The following is a 12,019-nucleotide window of genomic DNA, read 5'->3' as shown; positions in this document are numbered from 1 at the left end:
CCTAGGCACAACTGTTATGCTTAGACAGAGTAGAATAGTTGTATGTTCCATTTCAGAGCAGTTAACTGAAGTGCATAGAATGGGTAATGACAGCTGCATATTTGCAGGAACATTAACACATTTGCTGCTATGTTAAGAAGGACTATGCAGCCTACTATACAGGAAGAAATCACTCCAAGATGCACGTTTACACAAAATAAGGAGATGGTACCTACCTGAGGCACTGATACTACAACTGGCATATTATGCTCAAGAAAGGAGCACTGTTTTTTAGGTGTAGGTGTATCAGATATATTGTCATATTGCTTATCTCAGAGGTGTATTTTACTGCCAATGTTAACTGGATGTAGTTGCAGGGCATGTTATAAAGGCCCTGTCTTGTCTGTGTATGTTGTGTGTTTGTGTGTTGTGCATGGGATCAAAAATAAGATGTGGGATGTGTAATGCAGTTGTGGCTCCTACTCTGTATGTGTCTGTTTGGATTACCATACATAATAATGCAGGTAGTAATGCACTGATTTTGTCTTCCTCCTCACAGGTGAACATGGGGGTTGGCGTCTGTCCCCCTCACAACCTGATGTCAGTGTCTCATCAGACTCTGATGATGATGATGGCCATAGTGAGGCACAGGTGGGGTTTTGGGGGCTGAATCTGTCCCAGGGGTTGACATTCCACTTCCTCCCATATTGTCCTCACACACAGTCAGTATGCCCACACATACCCAGTCCCCTGAGGCCACAGATATCAGACAGTCAGAAGGTGGCGACATTGAAGAGGACAGTGTGGCAACTATGGCATCAGTGAGTGTAGACACTGGCCATAGCCAGAGAGCTGGTGAGATCCCACACAGGCAGATTGACAGGGGTGCTCGAAGGAGGACTGCTTCCCATCCACCACTTGTCATAGGTGTCATATCATGGGTCACTCACCATGTGCTTTGGTCCATCATGGAGGCACAGGAATGTTCCAAACACAACACCAGATGGATACTCTGGATTATGGATGCAGCACAGTCTGACATCCATGACGGCCTCTACTGCATTGGTGATGCCATGGATCCTTTTTCACTAATGTAGTGGACAGACGGTGGGCTGAGACAATGTCAGTCTTTCACCAGACATTGTTTGTGCTGGAACATCTGGTTGGAGTAGGGCATTGGACATGTGGAAATAGGTCAGCAACCCCATTTGCTGAAACTCCAGATTGCCATGCAGACTCATGGTCCTGTAGTGTTAATAGCTCCAGCACTACAGAAGGAAGTGTGTTGTCCACACCACAACATGACAGGCCATGGGCACATGATCCTGGGTGGTCCTGTGGGGGACACGGGCCCAGCAGACAGCAGTCACCATCAACTACTAGCACTGTGTCTGACCCTGGGCATGGTGGTGTCAGTGCCACTCCTGGCAGAGCCAGTTCCCATGTTTGTGGCCAGAGACGGTGAACTGGCCACTGTGCCATGTATGGTCCACAGCTGTCCAAGATGCACATGTGTAGGCTAGCACTGGCCTTGACTTTGTACACACACACCCTCAAACATCACTGTCACATGCAGGTCACCAACAGACACTGCCCATTTGGGCCATACGTTTACTGCTACAAGGGAATATAACACACACAATTGGCTTATATGAGATTAGAACCCCTACCTTTCTAGTAGTATGCACTATAGCACAAAGTACTTATCGCATGTGCCACAGAGCTTATCCATTATTAAGTTGTCAGCCAGTGTTGTTAGGGTGGATGACATCAGCAGGCCTTGTAAAGGAGGACAATTGAGTGGCTGACAAGTAGTCACAAAACTGGATAGCCATTAGACAGAGATATGCCATACAGGCATGCCCTCACTGTTGCAAGGGGATATATTTACACATACATAGAGAGATGCCTGTTGTGACATTAGCGCCCCTACCTATTTAGTTGTATATGCTATAGCACAAAGTTCTTATTGCATGTGCCATGGAGCTTATCTGTTATTAGATTGTCAGCCAGTGCTGTTAAGGTGGATGACATCAGCAGGCCTTGTAAAGGGGGACAATAGAGAGGCTGGCAACTATTCACAGGGCCATAATATGAATAACCACTGCACAGACATAGGCCAGATGGGTATGTCTGCACTGCTGTAAAGGATATATCTACACACACACACACACACACACACACACACACACACACACACACACACACACATACACATACACACACAGCAGGTGGCTGATGTGAGATTATAACCCCTACCTACCTACTATTGCGCTCTATAACTCACAGTACTTATTGCATACACCACGGATTATATCTGTTATACATGTGGATGCAGCTACAGTACTTGTGGACTACGCAAAGTGACCTTGCATTACTCAACATGTGTGGCTTGCTGAGTGACCTTGTTTGATGCTATTATTGTATCTAGTGTTCTAGCAGTGGGATACCTGTTAATACCCCAGCTATGCATGTACAGTTATCAGTATTGCCATGTCTGGCCAAATACAGTTTGGTAGGTGGACAATTGGCCAGTGACAATATGGCCTATCCAAGTCCTGCATTGCAAACATTGCTCACCATTGTCTGTCTACAGGGTTACATTCCACAGGCACAGGGTTCTGTCACTTTGTGGCCTTGGTCTGTTACCATCGGACAACTGTTGTGTGTAGGTGCAGATGACGTCAGCATTCTGCATGTAAGTGTGGACATTTGTACATCCCCACACACATATACCCATGTACATATATAACAGGGATGTCAACCTAACTCTGTAGCTGTATGTGCATTATGTAACTGTATTGGTTAGATGTGTGTGGAGAGTCAATATCAGTCTACACATTTATTTAGTTGATATATATATATATATATATATATATATATATATATATATATATATATATAAATATATATATATATATATATATATATATATATATGTGTGTGTGTGTGTGTGTATATATATATATATATATATATATATATATATATATATATATATATATATATATATCGTATACATGCATTTGCTTGAACAACAGATGTGCCATTGAGAGGAGAGATATTGGTGTAAGTACTTTTTGAATAGGGAAGCACTATTAATGGTCCTGACAGAATCTGGAAGTGTGTTCCAGAGTTTGGCTACTATGAAGGAGTACAGATTCTGACCTGCTGGGCGTTTAGGCCTATATAGATGGATAAGTGATTGATTTTCAGATCTGAGATGCCTATTTGGTTGATAGAGAGTTAGAAGGGAGGTCAGGGCTGGGGATTAATGTGGTTTGTATATGATTTTGTGTGCAGTGGATAGTTGTATGTGTGTGAGATGTTGTGGGAGTTCGAGCCAGTTTAGGGATTTTAAGGATTGGTAGTGATGGGAAGAATATTTTGCATTTGTCAGAAACTTAGCAATTTTGTTATAGCAGGATTTCATTTTGGTTTTTAAGCGGGTCTGGGTGTTTGTAAGAATAGGGACACCATAGAGGAGTGAGGGTAGGGGAATAGTCCAGGCAAGTGATTTTCTAGTGGAGTAATTTAAAAAGTGTTTATGTCTATATAGGATCCCAAGTTTTTGGTGTGTTTTTTGATGTTGTGGACGTGCTGGTCAAATGTTAAATTATCATCTACAGTAATGCTGAGTAATTTGTTACTGGGGACTACCTCTATGGCAGTTTTGTTAGATGAGTAGATGTTGAGGTTGATTTATTAAGAGAGGAGTTTTTTGGGGTGGAAAGATCAGGAGTATGATTTTGTTGGGGTTAAGGGCTAGGTGGTTATGGGTCATCCAGGATTCGATAATGGAAAAAAGCATTTTGGGTAATGGAAAAAAGCATTTTGGGTCATAGTCTGAAGTTCTGTTTCTGAGGTGCCAGAGCAGATAATAGTAGAATCATCTGCGTGTTGTACTATAGATCCATGAGTGATAGCAGAGTGAAAGTCATTAATGAAGATACTGAAGAGAAGGGGTCCCAATGCAGATCTTTGGGGAACTCCTATGGCAGTAGTGAGAAAGGGTGAGAGGGAGTGTAGCCATTTGGTAGATTGTTTGTGAAATAGTTGGAAAACCAATTAAGGGTGGACATGGACATGCCTAGGTATGAGAGCTTAGAAAGGAGGAGAGAGTGGGAGATGGTGTCAAAGGCCTTAGAAAGATCAAGGAAGTGCAGAGACAAGTTTGCCATTATTGTGATGATGGCTGACAGTGTTCAAGAAGGAAAGGAGAGTAGCTATAGTACTGTGTCCAGGTCGAAAGCCATGGCGAGTAGTAGAAAGGAGTTGGTTTTGGAGTAGATAATTCATGTGTTGGGTTTGGATGCATTTTTTCATTATTTTAGAGATGGGGGATAGTATGGCAATAGGGTGGAAGTTAGAGGTGTCTGTGTTGTTACCTCCTTTATGAAGAGGAATGATGTAGGCCTTTTTCAGATGGATGGTATACAGGATTCTTGGATAGATCTGTTTATGAGAACACCGATGAGGTTGCTGATAGACCTGGATGACATTTGTAGATGCTCAGGGGGTAGGTTATCTGGGATGGTGCTGCTGGGTTTAAGTTTTAACAAGAGCTTACTTATGGTGGAAGTAGGAATACGAGAGAAAGTAAAAGGCTGGAAAGAAGACTTTGTTGATGTGAAATGAGTTATGGGATTATTGTTATGACTGGTTTGAGGAAAGGTGGCAGCTAGCTTGGCTATAGTATCTATAAAGTAGGAATTGAAAAGTGAAGAGAGTTCAGCAGGGGGGTTGTCTGGTTTTGGGTAGGGGTTGCTTTAGGAGCCTGGGTTTAGTAAAGTAGAGACTGCATTCCAAAATATTTTTGGGTTGTGGTTACAGTCATTTTGGAGACAGTGGTAGTTTTGTTTTTTTTATCTTTAATAAATAGATTTTTAACTTGGCTGTGGAGCTATCTGAAGAGTTGGAGTTTGATGGTTTTTTTAGTTTTCTGCCATTTTTTCCATATTCTGTCTCTTGTAGTCATAAGTTGTTCAATTTCCCTAGTAAGCCAGATTGCATGATTTGTTTTTATTCTCTTGTTTCAAAGGGGGGCCATTCTATTGAGGATATTTAGGAATGTTGAATTGAAAAATTCAACAGCTTCATCGAGGGGTAGGGATTTTAATGTATTCCAATTGATTTTACTCCGTGTTTTGTTGAAGTTTGTTGGGTTAAAGTTAGCTAACTTTCTAGCGGGTTTGTATTGGTGATGGTTCAGGGTTGTGGAGGTGTTGTGTGTTATGAAGACAAGCTGATGATCACTGATATTGCAGGGGATGGTTCCAGCTGAAGAAATTTTGTTAGGGTCAGAGACTAGAATCCAGTTGAGAATGGAGTCACTGTTATTATTACTAGGTCGGGTTATGCTAGTGATGAGCTGAGTGAAGTTATAAAGATTGATGGATGCGCTGGGAGAGGTAGTTGTGTGATCTAGACAGTTTATGTTAACATCTCCTATAATTATTGTTTTGTTGTGGATATTAATTGAGGTCTAGGCTAATATTTCTTCAAATATAGGAATATTATTACCTCCTCGGATATATAAGACTACCAAACTGAGAGTTTTGAATTCATTAATTTTTAGATGTGCTATGATGATTTTGGCTTAGGAGAATTGAGGAATAGGGTTTGAGTAGGGGACAATGGTAAGGGAGTTAGGATAGAGAAGTGCTACCCCTCCACCTTTCTTATGAGGTCTATCTGATCTAAGACAGAAGAATCCTGGAGGAAGAAATTTGGTGTCTTTTATATATGGTTTTAGCCATGTCTTGGTTATGGCAAGTATATCTGGTTTGAAATGGGATATCCAGGCATGGAATTCTGGGATTTTGTTTCTAATACTTTGTATGTTAATGGTGGTGAGTTTTAGGGATTTGTGAGATTTGGGGGAGGAACAGGCAGATAGAGTAGGTCCAGGGTTGGGGTGGATGTCCCCACATTGAGATATGGTAGTGGTACTATGTAAGTGTAGTGTTGACAGCAGTTTTCATTTGGAGTTATAGTGTGTTGTCAGGATTGTTGTATGTGGAGTATTAAGTGCGCATGAAAAGATTTTGGGTTTGAAGAGCAGCAATGTGTTTGTGGAGTAAAGACTAGAGGATATGTTGGAGTATGATGTGTGAGTGGAAGTTGGTCAGAAATGATAGAGGTGGGTGTGAAGTGTGTGTGAGTAGGATAAGGTGAGGTTAGATGAAGAAGGATTAAGAGAGACAGAGACAGAAGAAGGAGTAGTGTAGTTATAGTTAGTGTCATTGTAGGTACAAAACACGCAGGATGCCACAAACACTAGTAAATCCGATCTCTGGAACCACACAGGACTCTAAAATAACGCTCTTTATTTGACGAATCACGTTTTCGCTCCTGCACCTGCAAGAGCTTCTTCAGCACAAAACAATTTGTAACATAAAGGCATCTGTTTTATACAAAATTATGTCATGATGTCACTTCCTTTTATGTTTAAAAAAAACAGAATATAAAAGAAAAAACAGAATAAAAACAGCATTTTTAACATGTCGCTTCATACTAATATAAATACCTTCTATACTTTAACAATGAAAATATATGTACAAGCTGATAAGCATGTTCCCATATGTCCCAAACTTAAAAAATGTATATGGGGATTGAACAGGTTACTAATGGAGTCAGGGGCGGACCTCAAGATTTGATGCTTGAAATAAGAGAGCTAGAGTGGCAAATAGGCTTAGATGCCTTTACTTACCCTGGATTAAATGAATCTTGTAATATTTCAGCCATCTTGAAATATAAAAGTTATTTGAGATAACTTAACATCATATTTAAGGGGACTTATAGACCCTGGGTATTATAGGTACTTGGTATTATAGTGCTCTGCAGTATAAGCAGTAAAAGTTAATATGATATATTTTATTGACAATGTATTTAAATATACATTTTTTAAGTATGAAGAAGCTCTTGCAGGTGCAGGAGCGAAAACGTGATTCGTCAAATAAAGAGCGTTATTTTAGAGTCCTGTGTGGTTCCAGAGATCGGATTTACTAGTCATTGTAGGTACAGGATGAATGCAGAGGAATTGTAGGAGGTAGTAGGAAGGGGATAAGATTGCTAGTATAGAAAGTAGGAGTACGTAGTGAGTGAGAATGGAAGGAAAGTTGGTTAGGGGATAAGATGAGTAGGATATGTTAAATGGGTGGAGTTTGAATGTAGTGTGTGTTGATTGGGTGATAGGAGCGCGGGTGTGGTTTAGCTAGTTATAAATGTAATGTATATGGGAGTGGGTGGGAATGGGGGTAGGGTAGGGGAGTGGAGGGAGCCCAAGCGGAGTGAGGGGAAATGGAGCAGAATGGCCCGATCGACTTTGTACAGCACATAAGAGAAGGAAGAAAGAAAACAAATCAGTAAGGTAAGTAGAAGTAGAGACTGTAACCCTTAGTGATAGGGAAGAGAGGAGAATGGAGTGTTTAGTGTTTGTATTACCTTTTAGTGGTAGATTTGATTTATTTTTGTAAGTATTATCAGGTGGGGAGCTATGGGGCAGATGGAATAAGTATGGAAGCAGAATGATACACTGTTTAATGAACTAAGATGACAAGTGTGGGTGGAATATAGTATTAAGTAGAGGGTAGAGCAGAAAGAAGTGGGATAATAATATAGGCAGGAAAGGTACAGCAACGTGTTGCTGTGTGAACGGTTATGGGGAGTGAGAGGTGATGGGATAAGAGCCAGGAAAAGTAGAACAGTGTAGGCTAGAGGGTGCTAGGGAGACAGGAGGGGTGATGTTTGAAGGGGAACCAGAAACAGAGAGTGAGTTACGGGAACAATTATTACTATTGGCTAAAAACGAGTACATGTACATTCACTTTTAAAGGTCAGGAAGCAGATCAAGGAGTCTTGTCTTCCACTGAATGACTGGGGTTCTCAAGGAGCAGACTTTGTGCCACATACTGATAGCTAGGGTAATCCTGTGTGAGGGGGATATGTAGAGACAGATACGTATACATAGCTGTCTCTATGCACAGATATATTTCCACTTAGCAGTTCTTTGGGCAGATGGAGTATCAGACATGGGCTCAAGTTGGCTGTGTAGGAGCATGCCCAGTGTGACTGTCAGTACTTACAGTGTGACTCCAGGCCAGACCTACCTTTACTCCAGTCCAGGATTTTGTGTGCTTCAGCCAGTTAGCTGCTGCACCTGATTCAACAGTCCAGCACCCCCCTGATATTTTGTCCAAGGCATTCGCCAGCAGTTTGCTGAATGTAATATATGACACATACTTATCAACTGTACAGATTGTAATAGAATGTGCAGAGTTTTACATCATATTTTTGTACACTTTTCATGGCATTGTGACTTTGTGGTACGTTAGTGACACATTGTTATCGACTGAACATTAGGAAATGACGTCAGACATTTGATTTACTGACTCCATACACATGAGGACATTTATGCTAATGCACAACCTGTTATTCTCTGAGCTTTCCACATTTCTCTGGCCAATAGTTAATCCTTCTCCTTATGTCCTACTATTGTTCATGACTTTGTCCAGCTTTCCTGCTCTAAGTGGTTGAGAGGTATGATGTGACTGGGGTACATAATATAACACCACACACAGGGTAACAGTCTTCACACCTCTCACTGTACATGTTTTTTGCAGAATGTCCAGCATTACGCCTCATATGTCTGCTCTGTTCCTCATACAGTTGTGTTTAACCAGTAATATACTACTAAATGCAGTCCAATTAATTGTTTTAAGTACTGATACAGTTAAGTGATGGCATTTATATCCTGCTGCTAATCTGACCTGTTGCAACCTGCTGTTATACTAGCCACCTTCTAGGGTAGTCAGAGCATGTATAATGTCTGTAGATTTGGCCATCTGTCCCCCCATTTTCTCTGGCTTTGTCCAGCTTTCTTGCAATAACAGATTGTGACATTTTGACAGTCTGTGGGACTCCTACCATATGAGCAACTCATATGCAAAAGTTGTAGGTGCAGCCAGTTTTGAACCATCACTATGCTAATGTCCTTAGCCCAATGAGCCACATCAGTCACCAGAGAGTGGGATTAATTCCTTACACTATGAACAGCATACAGACATGCACTGTGACCCCCTACTGTGACCCCTACATTTTGTGGAAAACAGAACATGTGTTCAGGTTCTTTGTGACAGCCCTGGAATTGTGTGGTCTGCTGCTATATCCTTGCCAACATACTGTTACTGCAGTTGTATGGGAACACAGATGTGTTGGGGGTAGGGGACTCTGGCTTTGACACTCATGTGTTTGTATTAGGAACCCACTGTTTGGCATTTCCCTTGCATAACATAGTGTTCCAGCCATGTGGCCTAATGCATATTATGGGGCACTCAGTATTAAAGAGACTGCCTGTTGTCCCAAGTAGCTGTTACTTCTCTGCAAGTAGTCCAGAAGCCCACTCTATTCCCTTGAATAATGCAGCAGGTCCATACATATGCTACCATAGTCTAGTACCTTATACATTTCTTGTATAGGACAGTGACTTACTTTGTGAATGCAGCAACTGAGAGACTTGTGTTTCAGGGATGACTCTGTTTGATGCATGTAATACAGAGCCAATACATGGTTAGGTACAGGTTGTGTGGTCTGCCTGGCTTCCTTTTTACTATGTATGCGAGTTGGAGTAAGGTGTTAGTCCCTAGGACCCTAAGTCGTCAGTACATGTGCTATGCATTGTCTCTTGGCCAAGGCCAGGGCATACTGCGAACTCCTACATCTGCCTACAGGGACAGTCTCATGGGGTTCCTCCTCTGAGTCCCCCTGTGGGTGTGGCTGTGGGGACCTAGGCACTGGTGGGGGACTGTGTGTCCCTTGCCTGTGATGATCTTACTGCAGCTGTTTCTGCAGGATCATATTGTGTAGCAAGGCACAAACTGTGAACATCTGTGCACATGTGGCTGGAGAGTACTGAAGGGCTCCACCAGATGTATTGAGGCACAGGAACTGTGACTTGAGCAGCCCAAACACATGCTCTATGATGTTCCTAGTTTGTGTATAGGCCTCATTATGGCATACTTTGGTAGGTGTGTGTGCATTTCTGATGGGTGTCATCATCTATGGTTCCAGTGCATAGCTAGCATCCCCCAGTAGTTGGCCATATGGGATGTCTCACCTAGCAAATATCTGGTAAAGCTGTGATGACTGACAGATATGGGGGTTATGATAACTGCCAGGGCTTCCAGCACACATATTCATACACATGATCTGGCAGTTGATGGAGTGATATCCCTTGTGGTTGATGTTGTCTCTGCCCTCCTCACCAGGTAGTGCTTTGATGTGCACATGAGTGTAGTCTATGGCACCCAGTACCTCAGGGTAGTGTGCTACATGGTAGAAGAGATGCACACTGCTGGCCCTCTCTTCAGGGGTGAGGGGTAAATAAATGTGCTCACTGTCATGTGTTTGCTTGTCATCCAGGAACTGGTGGAGTACCTTGTATGCTGATGCCTGCGAGACCCCCATCATGTCCCAGTTGGTCTTTGAAAAGTACCTGTAGCTAGTATCCTAAGGGCTACACATACCTTTGTTTCCACTAGAATGGGTTTCCCTCTGCTGGCTATGGGTCTGAGTTCAGGGCAGCAGAGCTGGGTGAGTTCTTGTAGCATGTTTCTGTCCACCCTGTAGCGCTGTACAATCTCCAGCTCATGTAGTTCCTGGAAAATTACCCTGGGCCTGAACACTCCTCTCCTTCTCAGTGTAGGCCTATTGTCAGCAGCAGCAGCAGCAGCAGCACTGACCTCAGCATCTAGCATGTACAAATGTAGCAGAGCTGCAGGAGCCCCTGGCATTCTCTCAGTTAAATTCACAAGTCTGTACTCCAATGTTGCAAAGTATGGGGGGGGGTATCAGATTGTACAGTGTATGCATGCTTCATAGTGCTCTGCTGCAGATGCAGCCTGTGTGATTGACTAACTGTGATGCATTTCACCTGCCGAGTACATCACTGAGTGATTGGAGTGGACAGTTTAGGTGGAACAGGGTCATCAGTAATTTATATCTGATTGACTTTCTCAGCCAATTTCTTTTTTTTTTTTTTTGACAGCCTTCTTTGATAAGCACTGCGGTGTGGCACACACACCTGTGTCACAGGTATAAACAATGCTCAGCAGTCAATAGACACACCCCCATGAATGGGCACATTCATCACAGTGGCGTGCTATGCAAACACACTCAAGACAGCTTAAAAATGTGCCCCAAAGCTAAACAAAGCTTAGCAGCACTGGACATCCCTCCTCAATCAGCTCAACAGCATGGTGCACAAACTGGCACAGCTGTGTTCCAATGTGCTTAAGGAAATAGAGACACACCCCTTTTGATGTCAGCTACCTCTTCTGTAGACATCAACATGGTTCTGGGGCTACATGGATGTGATCTACAGGCATGGATACCCAGTTTTGCTATTCAGTAACCCCAGTTCATTTGCATACAGATCCATGTGCACAACCTGGAAACTACACTATTCTAGGACCTGCCTCCTTAGCAACCAAAGGCATCTAACATTTTCATACTCCATGCAAAGCCCTATAATGCATTACTAACACATATTTTATTTTTTTCATTTTTACACTTTTCAATATTTTCATTTTTTGCATAACGGCATGTTTGCACACTGCTACATGCCACGCAAACATAATATGGATATTAAAAAAAAATAATAATTCATTTTCCATTACTTTTTGCACACACAGGGCATAGTTTTGCACATATCTGTGTCTGCTATGCTATTTCTGACATTTTACCTTGCCTTTTACAGCCCCTGTTCAATGTTTAATTTCATGTACACAAAAATTTTCTGTGTACACTTCGGACACCAACACGGAGTCTGCAAGACTACCTACTTGTTTTCTGGATCACTCCAGGAAGCTCATTTGCATGCAGTTCACCTGCTTATGAGGTAATTTGCATGTCATGGACACTTCCGTGTTCGCATACTCTTGCACGCCCCTCAGCTCTGTTTACTGAATTGCATGGCTGCTTATTTCCATGTAAGCTCCGTGCCACTATGTCTACATGCAAAATTAATCTGTGTAGGCTT

The sequence above is a fragment of the Protopterus annectens genome, chromosome 10.part0, assembly GCF_019279795.1.
Source record: "Protopterus annectens isolate FY-2018-M chromosome 10.part0, PAN1.0, whole genome shotgun sequence".
In the NCBI taxonomy this organism is placed as follows: Eukaryota; Metazoa; Chordata; order Ceratodontiformes; family Protopteridae; genus Protopterus; species Protopterus annectens.
The sequence above is the reverse complement of the archived record's forward strand: the minus strand, read 5'-3'. Positions refer to the sequence as shown.